The sequence below is a fragment of the Protopterus annectens genome, chromosome 10.part0 (genome assembly GCF_019279795.1).
Source record: "Protopterus annectens isolate FY-2018-M chromosome 10.part0, PAN1.0, whole genome shotgun sequence".
Lineage (NCBI taxonomy): Eukaryota > Metazoa > Chordata > Ceratodontiformes > Protopteridae > Protopterus > Protopterus annectens.
This window is the reverse complement of record NC_056744.1, coordinates 1,267,057,481-1,267,075,439: the sequence shown is the minus strand read 5'-3', so window position 1 is coordinate 1,267,075,439 and position 17,959 is coordinate 1,267,057,481. Positions and strand designations below refer to the sequence as shown.

Sequence of the window (17,959 nt, the reverse complement as noted above, 5' to 3'; positions counted from 1 at the left end):
TCTCTGGGACAGGAATCTATCCCTCCAGCATGTTCTGTTTATTGTGGTATTGAGGTTTAGGTCCCTAGAGCATGCAGCTCATAGGGATTGGGATTTCTTTAAGTGGAGCATGTTTAAAAGCTCTGGGTTTGACGTAGCTTTGTGTGTTAGGCAGAGATCATCTGGTTTTATGCACTCCCTTCCTTAAAATTATTTATCCTTTTCCCAGACACGTGTTGAACAACTTTCAGCTTTGAGCCAGTAGTTGCACCTGAGACACCAGAGACAAATCTTTCCCATCCTCTTTATTAAGTTAAAAAAAAAAGTATGTTTTTGTTTTTTATTTATTTTTTTTTCTGTACAAGTGTTCCTGCGAGTAAATAGCTCTATAATTGATATATCAGTACTATTTGCTATTGAAGCATCCTTCTGAGGGCTATATTTTTTGTGTAAATTATTTATAAAGTTTTTGGCAGCTGAAAACAGAAAACTTTGTCTATTATTATAGCTCCTTTGTCTTAAGCCACAGCACCTCCATTTTGTTCTCTCTCCTTTCAACTGAGTTCTATTAATTGTTTTTAGCAGTCCACTGTCCAGATGAAGGGGAATCCCACTCCATTCACCATCACACCATTCCACTACTCTATCCCCAGTTCCTACCCTCCCTCCTTATAGTTATCCTCTCCACTTCTATGCATAAACCTGTCCCATCATTCCATTCTCCCTCCAAAACCAATTATACCAACTCTATACTTAGAGTCTTCTCAAATATACCACTCCTGTGTCATCTTACATGCACCTCTACATTATGCTGTGTCTTAACTGTATTCTGTTTTTTACTGCATATTTAAACCAGGAAGAAACCAAAGTTGTGTTTGTTGTGATTTGCACAGAACTTACATTCTCTCTATCCTCTCACCCTGGTGTTGTTGTGTTTTTAAACTTACCATCTCTCTAGTTACCCATACCTTATGCTAATTTGACCACATAATTCTTTCACTGTCCTCTTTCATTAGCTATTGTAAGTATAAAATTATCGTTTTTGTGAAGTCACTCCCCCATCAGCTATTTGAATTTCTTGGCCTTCCCACTATATTCTGTAGAGCCAGAAGACTAAGTGCCCACCCCCATCCAATCTATCTTGCTCTTCTAAAATCTATGGCTCTTCCCTTAAGCTGATAAAGCTTGAGTTATCCCCTTTCATACCTAACTGCTTAGTGCACACTGCAACTGTTAGGATATTAACACATTTTTCCTTCTTACCATTAAAATCTGCAACAAGACCACTAATCACCGGAGAATTCACAGTCTGCATGTCAGCAGTCATATTGGGATGGTCGCTCTATTTTGCTCCTGTTGGGAGAAAGAGAAAAGGGGCATTATTTACTGGAGAATGCTGATCACCTAAAAGCCTGATAGCAGCTTTCTATGTCCCAGCTTGGAATTCATTTTATTGTTTTGCTCCTGGTAAGAGATATAATAGAGGGTTGTTGATTCCTGACTGTCTTTAACTGGGCAATGAGTGTCTGTGTGTGACCTTCCTGATTGTTTAGGTTGCAGTTCAAGGCATCTACCAGGAAAAGGTTACATCAAGCCTACAGATACCTGCATCATCTGGGACAATACTGTTTTTCACCAAAGAGCTTGTGGTTTGCTTCACATCTTGGGATTAGTGGTGCTGTTTTGCTTCTGGTGATAGAAGAAGCAAAGCAGTATTGTGTCCTAGCAGTGTGAAGCTGTGGTGAGATCAGCGCCACTAGCAGCCAATCAGTAACCAGGTAGGTTAATCCTCAGTATTCATCATTCTTGACAAAGCTAATTGTTTCTTTTCACAAAGCACTGCTTGATTAGCTAACGTCTAACCTAATTTCAGAATATCTCCCTAAATATTTTATCCATAAATCATCATTGTCTACTTTAGCAGTTCCCTTCAAGCATTTCTTAGTATCTTGTATAGCTGCCAGCATCATGAGTTTACATTCTTTCCGTAAAACCACACTGGAAATTTCACCAATACTTCGTTGTACAGAGGGCACTGGCCCCAGAGCTGCAAACCACAGACTTCTGATTTTACTCTATATTCTCACTACAACCTTCTAGACAATAAAACAGGGCCTCTCGGTTGGGAGGGTGGCCTAATGGTTAAGGTGTTTGCTTTACAAACACAAAGTGCAAGGTTTGAATCTCACAAAGGATAATGGCTGGGGCTAAAAATTTCTTGGCAGTTAAGGGTTAGCCTAGTACTAACCTATGAACCTATGGATATGAACTTTACCACTATCTACATTACTGGCTTGGTGGATATAGGCATCCTGCGGCAATGTAGAAATTGCCTCATGTTTACTGACAACCAGATAAGTCTCAACTAAATTGATAAGGTATGTCAGAGATGCATCTACACAGTGTCACTGGAGGCAAAGCTCTTAAATAAAAGCACTCCTAAAGTCAATCAGGTTGTCAGTTGCACACAAGTTGAACCCATGACACACACCAGGATGCAGACACATAGACCCACATATGCTGAGGCACTTAAATGTAACCTTCCTAAATCCCAAAGATCTCCTAGACAAAGCACATATAACAAATGCCATCAGCAACCCAAAATTAAGTCTTTCAAAACAACCCCCTCATCAACACATATAGCCACATCTCATAGAGCCTCTACTACTAAGCCAATAAGACAAGCCACCGTACTACCAACATTCTGGACATTACATGCATGCATGCATACATACATACGTACGTACATACATATATACATTTCAAGCACTGGCAATAATGCCCTTCTAGCCCATCAAAATAACAAAATAGTTGTTCCCTTAATGTGTCCAAGCTGTTCTCAAAATATCTAAACTAGTACTGGCTTTAATGTAATTTAGTACTCTAGTCCATGCAACAGCTACTCTATCAGAGAACCAGTTAGTACACTTCTCATTCCTATAGAATCTTCTACATAGGTTGCCTAATGATAGTCTACTACTTTTTGATAACCCCTAACATTTCCAAAGGTAGTTGTCTCTAAATGCCCTGTATTGCTGAATAAGGTCTCCTCTTAAATATCTGTATGAAACACCGTACACATTCAGATATTTTAGTCTTTCAGAATGACTTAAATTTCCACATCCATAGATACCCTTAATATATATATCTGCTGCATCCTTTTCAGTTTAAGCTTGTCTTGTTTTTTTTTTTAATAAGTTTTCTATATTGTTATTCCATATTTAAATTTGAGTCTAATGTTACTAATAAACAATGATCATTTCTGATTCCCTTGACATTATAAATCTCTTTATACAACCTAGACTTCTATAATATATATGAACCAGACAAATGCCCATGTTTAAGCAGTATTCTGCCACTGACCAACTATGTTCTTCTGGCAAGATTTTGCTGACTGTACCTTAATCAGAAAATACTGCGGAAACTCCCTATATGCCACACTCTCTCTCTCTCTCTCTAAATTGTAGAATTCCATACCTCTCCCTCTGTCTTAGAATATTAGAAAACAATAAGTCTTTCAAACTACATTTAAATGCTCAGTATATCAGGTGTAAAAAATCTTTATAAAACCATGACCATCCTATATTCACTTAAAATGTTTTATGCTTATTGTATTAAATGTATGATCTATTGTTTTACTGTACTCATTTTATTGTGGAGCTTTTCTCCCTGGATCGTCACTGAAAAGTACAGCTTGTATACCCAGTCAGACGATCCCAGTAAACAAGTGTAACACATGAATAAATAGTTAATTAATGAACCTACCCCCACTTGGTGTTAGATTAGCCTAACCTATCCCATGGTTGCTAATTATATATTACCCTATAATGATAACTAGGATCATATCATAAACAATTTGAGGGCACCCATGCATTGGATAAAGTTAAGGTTTTAAGTTAAGGTATCCTGCTTTACCAACTATCCAGGTGAAATAAAAGTCCAAATAAACATTTAACATGTACAAGATAAACAGGGAAAGATAAAGCAACAACTGCAGTTAGAATAAAGTGATGATGGTGCAAACAACCAGTCAACATGCGTAGAAAAGCCAATGATGGAAACTGCAAGGAACAGATTTCCTGCAAAATCCTTTCCTTGTTTTTTCAAAATTAAATGATAGATAAAACAATGGCTATTTAACAGTTAAAAAAAGGGGGATGACTATAAAAAACAATGCACCGAGAACATTGAATGAGAACACTATTTATACAAAATGATAAATGTTTATACGGCAAAGGAAGTAGTCTTAAAATGTAAATTGCATTCTGAAAGATATCACAAATTCATCTAAATAAGTATGTACTAGACAGAAAATAACTATCTCATTAATATGAGTAATATGTAGAAAATTATGATGTTATGTTATCATAACCAGATTATTTGGTGTTTAGGACATGGATGCCAACATATTTAACTTGACAGTAATGCTTGAGAAGTGAATCTTGGCATCCATGTTTTGAACACAAAACAAACATTCATGATTGGAGACCAGACTGAATTCTTGGTAGTGCATGGGGCCTATGTGATACCTACCAGTTACAGAAATAAAAGTGTGAAGTGTTTTACCAGTTTTGAAATCTGGCAAAACACTCAGCGAGTGTTGTCAAACAGAAAGCAGCACATCTCTCAGCTTATTTAGTCGATATCAGGACAGGTTTTAAATATTACTACTTCATTTAAAAAGTGTAATCCTCATTGATTTACAAGAAAATCAAAACAATTTATGAGAGACAGACGAGAAATATAAGGCAAACAAAGAGATTGTTGAGCGGCATGGACAGCAGTCAGAAACAAAGCTGATTTACATTCTTCTGCCGTTGTTTGCTGCCCAGCTGTCTGTTGTTGGTAAGTAGTATAAAACCTAATCATAACAGTGCATAGTTTTTGTGTGTAACAATTGTTACACACCCCAATAACTGATGTTATGGTTGGGTCTCACACTAGGGAAGTTGTTAGCAAGTTTTTTTTTTTTTTTTTCCAAATTTGCATCGTAATCATGGCACTCCATGTGCTACGTGAGTATTCTATATCAAAATTTTGATTAAAAAGAATTTTTTTTTTAACTGAATGGGGGTGGGACTTATACTGCATGCTGTATAATAACATTCCCTGTTTTCTAATTGTAATCTGTGTTTATGTTTCTTTTGCTTCTGTACTATGACCGTGGTAAATGACTGATGCATTGAAAAAAGGACATTAATATATAATGCAACAGTAGCCAATAAAATTAGTTCTGTTAATGCATGTGATAGGACTAAGAATGCATGCAAAATTAATGAGATAAGTATGTTGACTGAAAAGAAGTCAGATAAGAAAATTCACAAAAATACTCTGGAAACACTGAGGTTAATTTGCCGAATGAAGGTGACTGTTATAACTAAAAGTAAAACACGTCCACTGGAAGGTACTATAAATTCACTGAAATCTGTAACTCCCACTGAGAAACTAACCATTAGATTTCATTCCTCGTCATATTATCCTAGGTGCACTTGAAAAGTAATTTACCCTCTTCGATAAGCTCAACTAGTTAGAAGAGAATAGAAACAGTGTGTCTGGATAAAAAAGCTTGACCTTTTAAAAACAGCTGCAGTATCTGAAATACTTACTGGCTATTTAGCAACACGAGGACAGTGGGACAGCTTTAGTAACACCAGGACACAGGGACAGCTTTAGAAATAAAATACTGCAGGATAAATAAGCAGACCCACATCACAACCAATGAAAACATTTTTGAGAAGTACATAAATAATCACCTATATAATATAAACTATAAAAAAATGAACTTTTAAGTTCGGATTTTAAAATCTGAAGTTCCTTTTTTAAATTACTCTTAAAATTTAAATTTAATACTTGCAAACAATATTCACTGTTATCCAGTTTTAATTCCCTATCGCCCCCCTTTTACATCTGTAGTAGCATGATCACTTACCAAGGATGACTGATAACACATACATTTATTAAGTGTGTTTGTCTTTATTGTTAGGACTTCATCAAAATAACCAGACAATCCAAAGCATGAATATTTATACATTTGATAAATCACAATCCTCCTCAGCCACTTTTCCCATTTTGCACATGGGGTCAGGTTGTCACTTCTGCAGTGACAATCATCTCACGCCAAGGTTTACACCGCTGAGTGGCTATAGCCTTGCCATGGTAGTTCATTCACACCACTCACTTCCGCACACACTCACCTATGGTCAATCCACCTACTGCATGTCTTTGGAATGTGGGAGGAAACCGGAGTACACGGAGGAAACCAACATGACTGCAGGGAGGACATGCAGACTCCACAGAGAAGGCACCCCAGTTGAGAATCGAACCAGAAAACCTTTTGCTGTGAGGTAAGAATGCTAACCACTGCAGCCACCTAATCTGATAAATCACATGACTTCTAAAAAAGTAAATTGACAATTATCCATTAAATCCTTAATGATACTCGAAAAGAAAAATTAAAAATTAACATTGATTGTTTATTTCTTAGGCTTTCATGACTTGAAGAACTTTTGGCATTAACAACACTATATAATGTCTTCCTTTCTTCTGCTTTATTCTTAAAGTTATCTTTCTTCATATTAACATCTTCCTTTTCCAACACAAAAAAAGTTCAGCACAATCAAATATATAAAACATAAACTTTATAAAATCATTACAGATGGAAGTATGTTTATTTAAACCAATAAACACACTTTTTCTGTAACCTTTATAAATATTCCTATATTAAGGATGGCACAGTGGTGCAGCGGTAGGGTTGTTACCTCACAGTAAGAGGTTCTCCGGATCGATTCTCGGCTGGAGTGCCTTTTGTGTGGAGTCTGCATGTCCTCCCTGCATTGTTGTGGGTTTTCTCTGGGTACTCTAGTTTTCTCCCATGTTACAGAGACATTTGTCGGCAGGATTTCTCCCTGGGCCCCTGCTGAAAATTGGCTTCATTCCAAGTCGGACTTTCCTGGTAAATAAATAATAAATAAATAAATGTATTCTTTCCTTCAGTTTCCCTCTTTGTCTTGTCCATGTAAAATATATCGTAGACACTGCGTTCAGCAGCATGGACAAGTCACTGGTCCAGCCATTAAGACTTAAAGTAGGTTTTAAATATGGGTCCCTATTATTTCATTGAAAGGCCAGATTTTCAAATGACATTTTATCAGAAATGCCATTTATCAAACCATTCTGACTGAGATTGCATTACAGTGGGGATCAGGAAATTTGTACTTTCCCTACAGTTGGTATATATAATTAGCGTGGGGGGGATCAATGAGCGACATTTCCAATGAAATGCCATTCGACAATGCGGCCATTAAATGAAATAATTTAGTCCCATAAATGCAATAATATGATCACTAATTAATTCCTGAGCTCAATTTAGAATGCAAATAGATAATCTGTGTGTTTAACTATTTGTTTGTTTACTCAGCAAACAGTGTATTAAGACTGAATAAAATAGTTGATTGTGAGACTTGGATTTGCATGCATAACAATGCCATGTTATTGATAACTGACTGTAAGCCTTGACTGACATGAGGTTGTTTTATTAGTATTGTATAAACATATACTTATAAAATGGTTGTGTCAGCAATCAGTGGTGAAATAAGTGCAGCATGCATGGGGACTGCACAATATGTTATTCTGAGAAATGTTGTTAATAAAGTGGATACAGTCTTCAAAAAAAAATTGAACACCTACACTAGTTAACTGAGTATTCGAAGAACAATTTGTAGAGAACTGCATATAGAAATTATTCAAGCATAGTAATTAACTATAACATAAAAAAATCAGATCCTAGTTAAGGTAGGTCCATAATAATTTGATGTAAATCTCAATATAATGCTTTTTAACTTAGAATTGCTTCTTAAACTTGGGAATAATCTTATAAGTATTTAATTACTCTGATATATAGCAGGACCATATTTTTATATAAGAAACATCTTTATTACATTATCACATATGACATAGGCAATCACACATTTATATAAATAAAAGCAAAACATATCAACATAGTTTTAGTTGGTAACATTATACATCATTTATAATCTATCCAGTCATTGTCAGCCAAACATTACATAGCAAATTCAAATCCTGCCTTCTTCTAAACCTCATTTATCCTTTGTATGCATTGTTTCCATAATTCTCTTTTTCTATACATTTTGCTCCTGTCCTTTTCTAAAGATGCCAATTCTAGTTGTTTTTTTTTTTATTTATTTCTGTAGTCATTTACTTCTAGTACAACTGATTTAGACTTTGATTTCCAGTTTCTCGTAATTGCTTTTTTGGCAGCCACCACAATTAGACGCATCAAGGTCTTACTATGTCTAGGATTCTGTATCACAGCTCAAAAAAATCATTTCCTTAGTTACACCAATTTGCTCACCCAGTATCTCTGACGGAGTAGTGTGTAGGGAATTTTTAAAGTCTGCCAACTCATTACACTCCTAGAAAATATGTTCCCAGTTACCTCTTTTTTCCCCATCATACCTCCAACATTTGCTGTCCACCTGAGGAAAAACTCTTTGGAGTTTACTTGGGGTATAAAAATAACTATGTAAACACTTCCAAGCAAATATCCTAAATCTTCTAGACTTTGTTGCATATTTGCGAGACATACCTATATCCCCATTGTTTATTTATGAATAGCTTATCCAATCTCTTTCCAATCCTTTCTAATCTCATCTGATTGAGTTTAACAGTTATCATGCAATATTTCATAAGCAGGAAAATATTTTTAGAGAAATCCCTTGCAGATCAGTTCATTATCATTAATATAGAAATGTACTAATTCGACAGCTCTACAAACAATAGTACAGTATTGTCACTTATAAAGTTCTACTCAAAATGTAAGATTCATGTAATAGTAATAGTAACACTAATATTAGCACCAGAATTATAAACTAAGTGTACAAATGTGTACAAAGAGCATCCACTTATGAGATGCTTGAATACCTCTAATGATTCAAGAGGAAAACCATAGCATTGTCTACGAAATAAAAAACTGCAATAAACTTAGTTAAGGTGAGTTGTAATAGGAAGATAGGTCTTGTAATACCCATACAAGGAAAGAACCTGTATGAATAAATCTGTGTGGCATAAGGTTTCCCTGACAGGTCAACAAAGAATCATCACAAACCTCCAACAGCAACATTGAGCCTACTCTGGACACACCCCAGGCCTTATCCATGTTGCCTTATATCCCAACGTGGTTCGAAACAGAATCAATACATCCTAAATAGAATGAAAAATTGTGATTAATTCCAATAAACTAAGCTATTGTGATTAATTCCAATAAACAAAGCTATCTGTACGTTATTGAAGACGTAAAGTAGTCTCATTAGTTCAGGCAATAAATGCAAAACATTTGTCTTTTCTGTTACACAGTCAGGTTAATTGTAGTAACATTGTTTTATCATCATCCTGGGAAATCATTCATCTCAACAATTGTGAAAGCAAAAACATGATCAGTCCTTAGGACTTGATGCGACTCTTGCAATTGGACTATTCCACTTGTTCAGCCAGTTGTCTAGATCAAAAAATATAAGTGCGTGTGCAGCTGCCAAATAGCAATTATTGTTTCACACTCTTTCTTAGTGAATATCAAATGCATTCTATGTATCTGTTGAGCACATTTGTTCTAAAGAATCCATGTTTTTTTTCACTCTCTACAATGTGTTTTCTTGCTATTCACATATGATTCTAAGAAGGTGACGTGACTGCCATTATGGCATGCTTTTTACAAGTGTCAGAGTGACTGCACAGACCAACAAATGAAGGTGAAAATACTTTATATTTATTTTCTTGTCCTAGCATGAGCATGGCATCACACTAGCTTCTTCATTTCACATTCATGCTATGGTAGACGTGATCAGTCACCTACTGATTGTAACGACCATCACATTGATTAGATATCAAAACTTATTCCCTTCTCTTAAAATAGTGACCTTATATTTTTTCATCTTACTAAGAATTTTCAGCATGTGTATCTTTCATGAACAAATAACATTCCATGTTAATATGCATGTGAATTTGAAAATCATATTTGGTATTTTTGGTCAATACATGCATTACCTATAAGACATTCAGCATAGAAAGTAACTTCAGAAGCATTTTACATTTAGTTTAGTTTTGTTTAGTTTACATTTGATTACCGGCACTGTCCAACTGGACAAAAATCCTTTTTCAGTGGAGGCCTGGGAAGGAAAGCTTCACATTCAACATGTAACAATGATTATAATTACAAATACAAGGTTTACGTATACATGACTTGACATTTGTGTTAAACATATAACATTGGATAAAAACACATTCATTTAAGTATTCTTATTAATGGCATTGTTCCATAATCTAGTACAGGAAAAGAAAGAATTGTTCTGTAAAAAAACAAAGTGAAGAAATCTATCAGGAAAATGAGTGACTTATACAATGTAAACCACGTGCTATTAATAACAAACAGTGGGCGAGCAGTTTTCATAGATATACAACATTGACTGGTAGCCTCTAGTAGGAGGAGATACAGAGGAGTATGGGTATTGAGACATAATTATAAAGTAAGGAGAATAGTTTTATTATAGTCCTTGAATACATGCTTTAGATTGTAATAAGAATGGGTAGAAGTATGTTGTAATGTGAGATGTGATCTGATTTGTGTGAAGAACTAGTATTACTTAGAGAAGAGTGTTTAGAGTAAATAGGACATTGCATTGGAATTTGTTTCCTATCCAGGATATGTACAGGAGCATAGCCATGTATTGGTTAAGTGACACTTAAGAGTTATTTTGAAGCAAGATAAAATGGTAATATATGTTATTTCTGATGGTAAACTATTCCAGATTTTAGCTGTGTAGTTTGAGAAAAGGGAGTTGCTTGATTTATTGTTAGCTTTGGTAACATTTAATAGGGATTTGCTACTCAAGCGAAGTATACGTTTGTTAGAGTAAGGAGTTATGAAATTTTGAAGTGCTGGTGTTTTTTTCAGGTTGGTGCAAGATCTTCTGTACCAAGCATAGTTTGTGATAAGTTATTAGTTGAGGGAGTTCTAGCCAGATTAATTGTTTGAGGGCAGCTCAATGATGTGTCCTAGAGGTGGCGTTAGTAGCAAATTTTGCAATTTTGTTATAGCAGGATTCAAATTTGTCTAAGTCTGATTTCCTAAGGTTTGTGAGAATTGATGATGCATAGAGAATTTTTGAGATAAGATGTTTTCCAGCTATAGTGTTTTGTGTTATTAGTGAAATATATATATGTTTTTATTTCTATAAAATGTACCTAGTTGTTTGTGAACTTTCTTAATGGTTTGGGCAGTATGGATCCCAAATTTCAAACTGCTTTTGATTTCTACACCTAAAAGTTTTGTGTGTTGCACAGGAGAGATGATGGTGTTATTTAGTGAAGAAATACTGCAGGGGGGGTAGTGTCTCTAGTGGGGTAGAAAAGCAAAAGCTTGCTTTTGTTGAGGTTCAAAACAAGTTGAGAATTAGTTAGCTACACTTCTACTGCAGTGAATGATTTTTGAGTTATTGACGGTAGATGATGTAGAGAAGAAGCTGCACATGTCAGTGTAGAATCATCAGCGTACTGTACAAGAGATGCATGAAGGGTTGAGGTATGGAGATTGTTAGTAAAGAGAGTAAATAGGAGGGCACAAGGATAGAACCTTGAAGGACTCCTAAGGTGATAGGAAGTAGAAAAGAAAGGGCTTATGCCACTGAACTGCTTGCTGATGGCTGCTAGATAGTCTTTGAACTAGGACAGAGTAGACTGGCTTAAGTTGGGTTTGGTAAGTGTATTTAATAGCTTGCTGTGAGAGACCATATCAAAAGCCTTAGAGAGGTCAAGAAAAACAGCAGAGATAAATTTTCCATTGTTTCTGCGGTGGTTAACTATGTCAGTCGAGGTCATAAGGGCAAAGGTGGTACTGTGGAACAGTTAGAACCCATGTTGGGTATTGGACAATAATTTGTTAGTAACTAGGAAGTCCATGATGTGTGTGTGTATCCACATTTCCAGTATCCTGGATATGGGTGACAGTACAGCAATTGGCCAATAGCTGGATAATTCTGCTGACTTGCCACCTTTGTGTATAGGGATAATATATGATATTTTCTAAATTGATGAACCTACTTGTTCAGTAATGGGATGGTTAATATGGATAGATATAGGGATGGAGATGGCATCAGCTGCAATTCTAAGATATTCTGCATGAAGTTTATCCACAGCTAAGGTATTAGAGGGATAAGGGATCCTAAAATATTTACTGTGGTGGTAGATACGGGTTGTAAGGAGAAGGAATTCCTGTTTGTGTCAGTAATAAAATTAATAGAAGTGGTAGTGGAGGCATACTTGTTGGAGAGAGAATTGTTTCAGTGAAATATTTGATAAATGGAATGGCTATACTGGCTAGATTGTTAGTGGAAGATGGGGTGAGTGTGCTAGCATTGCCTGGTAGGAGGATGTTATTAAACTGCTCTCCAGAATTGGGTTGTTATTGTGCACATTTTGCTTAGTAAAGTAATAATTTGGTCTGTCCTGTTTGATTAGACTTTTTGCCTTGTTTCTGAGTTCCTGATATGCATGTTTGTCTGTTTGAGATTTAGTAATGTGCCATTTACTCCATGCTTTATTTCTATTTTTAGGAGTATTCTAGTTTTTTCATTAGCCATGGAGCAAATTTGATTTTATTCTATAGTTCTTGGGGGGACCAGTTTGTTTCGTATATTCATTAGCATTAAGTTTTAATTGTGCAAAATGATTTTTGTGTTATCAAAGTTTGGGGCATTAAGTTCTATGGCTTCAAGAACAAGGTTATTTTTAAGTAGAATAGCTATTCCTCCACCCCTTTTGACCATTTGGTCAGTCATATCTCTCAACCTCTTAGCACAAGAAATCCGGCCAAAACCCAATAAAATGAGGGGACAGATGCCCAAAAATAGGGACATATTTTAAATATTGCTCTTATAAACTTAGAATGTTGCTAGAGTAACAGGTCTGTTTTAACATACATTTTCTGAATGATTTGAAGTCTAAAACTCAAATGTATGTCATTATTTAGTGACTTCAATCCTCAGATCATCCCAGTGATTTGCCAGAAAACCACAAATTTTATAACGAACAGGCCAAAAATATTAAACAAAAATCTGGATATTCTGTGAAAATCTGTACAGTTGAGGGGTATGTTTGGTCTTGTCCTAGTATATTATATCCTGGCTGTAGAATTTAATTGTTGGATATATCAAGATTTAGCCAAGTTTCTATAATTAGCAATATCTGGCGAATATACAGAAAGAGCTGCTTGTAGCGCATATATATTTTTTGTAATATTTTTAATGTTAATGTGTAATATTAAGAGGTCTGATGATTTCATAGGGAAGTGTGGTATGTGATAGGTGTGGTTGCAGGGTTGGAAAGGTATACTGTCTAGAGTATTGTTAGGGCCAGGGTTAGGGTGAATATCACCTCTGAGAATAAATTTAGATACAATGTCTAATATGGTTCTAATCATTCTGACTGCATATTTGTCACATTTTAGGGAAATATGGGGGTGTTTTGGTATGGGATTATTGTAAAGTTGAGTTGTTGAGTTGGTGAAATGTTACAGATATGGGGGATATAATAATTCTTTTATGACAAACTTTGTGAGGGTAGTCACTTGAATTGGGATGGGAGTGGTTTGAATTATTTAGAAGGGTTTTATGAGAAGTTAAATATGTGGTTAGTGATGAGGTCAGTACGACAAGGCTATATAATGCTATAATTTTGAGGTAGTGCTTCATTAGTAGGATAGCTTGGTGAAGAGGATAAAATTGATATTAAAATTAATATCAAGTAAGCTACCTTTAGACTATTGAATTAGAACCAGAATATAACTGATTTGATAACCTACTTTATCATAGGTGGGGTATGCTTAGTAAAATCAGTAGCACAGTAATTTGGTTGTGTATAACTTGTTTGATTGGATTCCGATAGTCTGTGGGTGTGATTAGTTTGAAAAAAAAATCTAGGAGTAGCAGGGGTGAGTGGGAAAGGGGGGTAGGGGAGAAGAATGAGCCTGAACAAAGTGAGGGTGATCAGAGCGGGAATATCCTTGATGTAGTGTGGGACTATTTCAAAAAACAATCAACAACTTTAGTAAAGGTGTGTTTATTTTTCAAAGTTTTAAATCTGTAATCATTTCTTCATACATCACTACAGACTTATTTTAAGCCTAGATGCAAGTGTAGCAAAATAAATCAGAGAGCTCCTATTATTGTTTTTTGCTCTTAAGTAGCCCTTTTTGAACTAGTGGCACAGAATCTCACCCTGGATATATCACAATAAGGTTTACATACCTAAACTGAAATATAATTAAGAAGCATTCATTGTATGGTATTTAGTATCTTTTTAAAGTCTTTTCCTCTTTTAGAATGGGGGGGAGAAGATTAGCAGCGGTCGACCCTGGCAGTATGCACCCTTAGAATTAAGTATAGAGGACCAATTTTCAATTACAGCACCTACATTAGTTTTAAGCAAAACTTTTCCTTGATTTTCTGTTCACATGCACCCTTGTTTCAGGTACGATTTATTGATAGAAGGAATAGTGTCCATGCTCGCAGATGTTGGGATGGTGGACACAGTAAGATTTATATGACAGGCCTCATTCTGGTAACTTATGAAACTCCTGGTCCAATCAATTGTCAAAATGTCTTCTTTGTCCTTCACTCCCATAATCTTGCATTCTAAATTTCTCACCTCATTTACTTTATACTTTTTTTGAGAGTGATTTGGATTCTGTACTACTCATGTCATTCAGTGTTTTGGAGGGTGAAAACTGATCTTTTGGATTCTGCAACTGTTTTCTTAGCTGGAACCTCTGGCAACATGGTTCATTCAGTTTGAATATATCGTGCATAGTCTGGTTGTTTCCAACGTTTCTCTTACAACAGCCCTTTTATCTGTCAGTATCACATAAAACTTCCACTCCCAGATTTTTCCACTACTACACTTGTATCTCATCTTTTTTCCCCCTTCAGCTTGAGGGGAACTGCTCACCATGGCTCTAAAGCAGGTAGCAGGGCAGCATGCCGTGTGTTACAGAAGTTCTTGCATGCAGTTTTTGCCCTTCAGTAATTCTCTTTGACTGCTTTTCAAGGAACAGCCTTTGATTAGAGTTTACATTCTAACATGGGAGCAATTATTTTATTTCTATCTGCGAAATAGCACCTAACCAGGCATGTCCAAGGGTCAGCTTCCGGTGATTTCTCCTGTCCACCTGGTGAATCTGGGCATACTGGGGCAATGTAGCAATTGCCTCATGTACACAGAAAACCCACTCCTCCTACCACCAAACACTACAACCTGCGAGAGATGCAATTACATAGCCAAACTGGAAGCAAAGCTCTCTCCAGCCAAGACTGTGTTAGACAGTCAAGAGGCGAAGGTAAATATCTGCACTACACCTCAAGTAACACATAGCCCCACAAAACCCACACCATCAACACCCACACATAGCAACAAGAAACCCACATATGAGGAGGCCCTTAACATTAATCTACCCAAGCAACGAGGACCTGTGAAGCCAAAATGTAAACAAACACCAATCACAACCAAAGCGACACATAGCTCACAACACCAGTGTGCCACCCAAAAACAGCCCCTAAGGCAAGACAACGTACCAAACACTTTAATCACAGGGTGACTCTATAGTCAGGCACACTGATGTCCCACTTACCAGGCTGAACAAGGAGAAAATTACAGTCAGCTGCCTGTCGGGTGCCAGGATCCGCCACATAACGCATGCACTCAAGTCACTCCACAACAAGTACAAATACGACTCTGTCACTGTTCATGTTGGAGTGAATGACTTGAGATGTACCTCCCTGGACTACATGAAAAGAGACATGGAAGAGCTCTTCAGACCATGTGGCCCAGGCAGATATGACTCTACCCCCGAGTAGCATCCTGCCTTCGCCCAGAATGATGCCACAGTATAAGGACAACATGATTGACTTCAACAATTGGCTAAGCTTCTGGTGTCATTCAAAGGGAATCCAGTATCTATCTGCCTGGGACAACATAATCGACAAACCACAATGCTTTGCCAGATATGGTCTGCACCTGTTGCCCCTGGGATTCAGATTACTAGCCAAGGCCCTTGCCACCCCTATAGTGCCTTTTTTAGGCAAGGTTCAAATGACAAAACCAGCAATGTGACAAACACAAACAAGCAAAATCTGAAGGTAATGCTACTCAATGCTAGAAGTCTAAACCTCAAAATGCACTCTCTCGAGGCACTCCTAAAAATGGAGAACACTGATATCTGTGCAGTAACTGAGACCTGTTTCAAGGCTCCAGAGAGCACCCCAACAATACCAGGCTACAACTCTTACCACACTTTTTGGCCACCAAACCAGGACCAAAACACGAAAGGTGGAGGAGTGTCCATATTCACCAAGGACATTCACACCTCCAGCCTAGTCGCCCAACATAATGCATCTGAAATTCTCCAGGTGCAACTGACACTAGGTAAGGCTGAAATCCAAATTGTAGCTTGCTATTGATCCCCCACCATGCCCCAACAGTCCCATCACACCTTTCTAAACATATTGGAAAATATTAAGATACAACCAAACACCCTAATACTGGGTGATTTCAACTACCCCACAATTAACTGGGAAAACTACTCGGGTACCAACACCTTTGCTCAGCATTTCTTGGAATTCATTAATTCCAATGCCCTAGACCAACTAATTCATAGTCCCACGAGGGGCTCAAATATCCTAGACCTGGTCATTACCAACATGGTAAATAGATGCTCCACACCAGTGGTCACCCCCTCGTTGGTCAGGTCTGACCATAAACTAATCAGCCTTGACATCCACAATCCATCCCTCCCCTCCAGTAAGGAAACCACCATTAAAAACTTCACCAAAGCCAACTTCATGCTACTCAAGTCAGAAGTGACAAACTTCATGACACCCATGTAGAAGGGAATTGAATGTTCAATGGCTGAATCCTACACTAAGGCAATGTACAAGCACATACACTCGTGCATGACTCATGCCATCCCTAACAGAACCAAGACGCACTCCTCCAAAAAAAGGAAGCCAATCTAGTGGTCCCCAGCCATAAACAAAATATACAACAGAAGAAATAAACTGTTGCAGAAAAGAGGAAAATCCCAAGACGTAAAAAACACCATTACCAGCCTTAGCAAAAAGCTGAGATCCCTCATAAAATCCTCCAAAGCTACTTACGAAAATAGAATTGCCAAAGACAACCACAAGGCATTCTATACATATGTCAAAAATCTAAGTGGCAATGCTCAGATCTGCTCTGAATTACAACAGTTTGGCATTAAATATACTGATCCCAAGGATATCGCCTATATCCTGTCAGATCGATTCAGTGCCAATTTCACCCCCACCCCATCACCTCTAAAGGGCCCATCCCAATAACAGAGGATTGCCAAACTCTGGTTATCACAGCCACACAGGTAAAAAACAAACTCTCCAAAGCTACAAATACAGCATCAATGGGACCAGATTATATCCCAGGCTGTGTACTATATGAACTACAAAATGAACTGACACCTCACCTAAGCGTCATGTTCAACCACAGCCTCACCTCAGGCTTCGTGCCCACTGAATGGTGCACAGCTACAGTCGTCCCACTTCATAAGGGAGGATCCAGCCTGGATCCTGGGAACTACCGCCCCATCAGTCTGACAAGCCTTGTCTGCAAGGCCATGGAATGCATTATCATGGAACTTATAAACAAGGACACTGGCAACCTTCAAACATTGGACCCCACCAAATTCGGGTTCGTGAAGGGCCGATCCTGTCTCCTCAACCTGATTGATTTCTTTGAATCAGTCTCTAGAGCCGTGGATGAGGGTAAGGCGATCCACACATCCTATCTGAACCTCACCAAGGCCTTTGATACCATCCCCCACTCTGGAATCATAGATAAACTTACCATACTCGGCATTAATCCCTACATCATTCGTTGGGTTACC

The 17,959-nt window shown here is 37.2% G+C and overlaps 1 protein-coding gene across 1 annotated transcript in view; it reads left to right on the top strand.

The window, feature by feature from the left end:
• The window catches only part of ASTN1 (astrotactin 1), a 5,143,480-nt gene that overhangs the window by 1,730,154 nt on the left and 3,395,367 nt on the right, over positions 1 to 17,959 (top strand). The window lies entirely within an intron of this gene.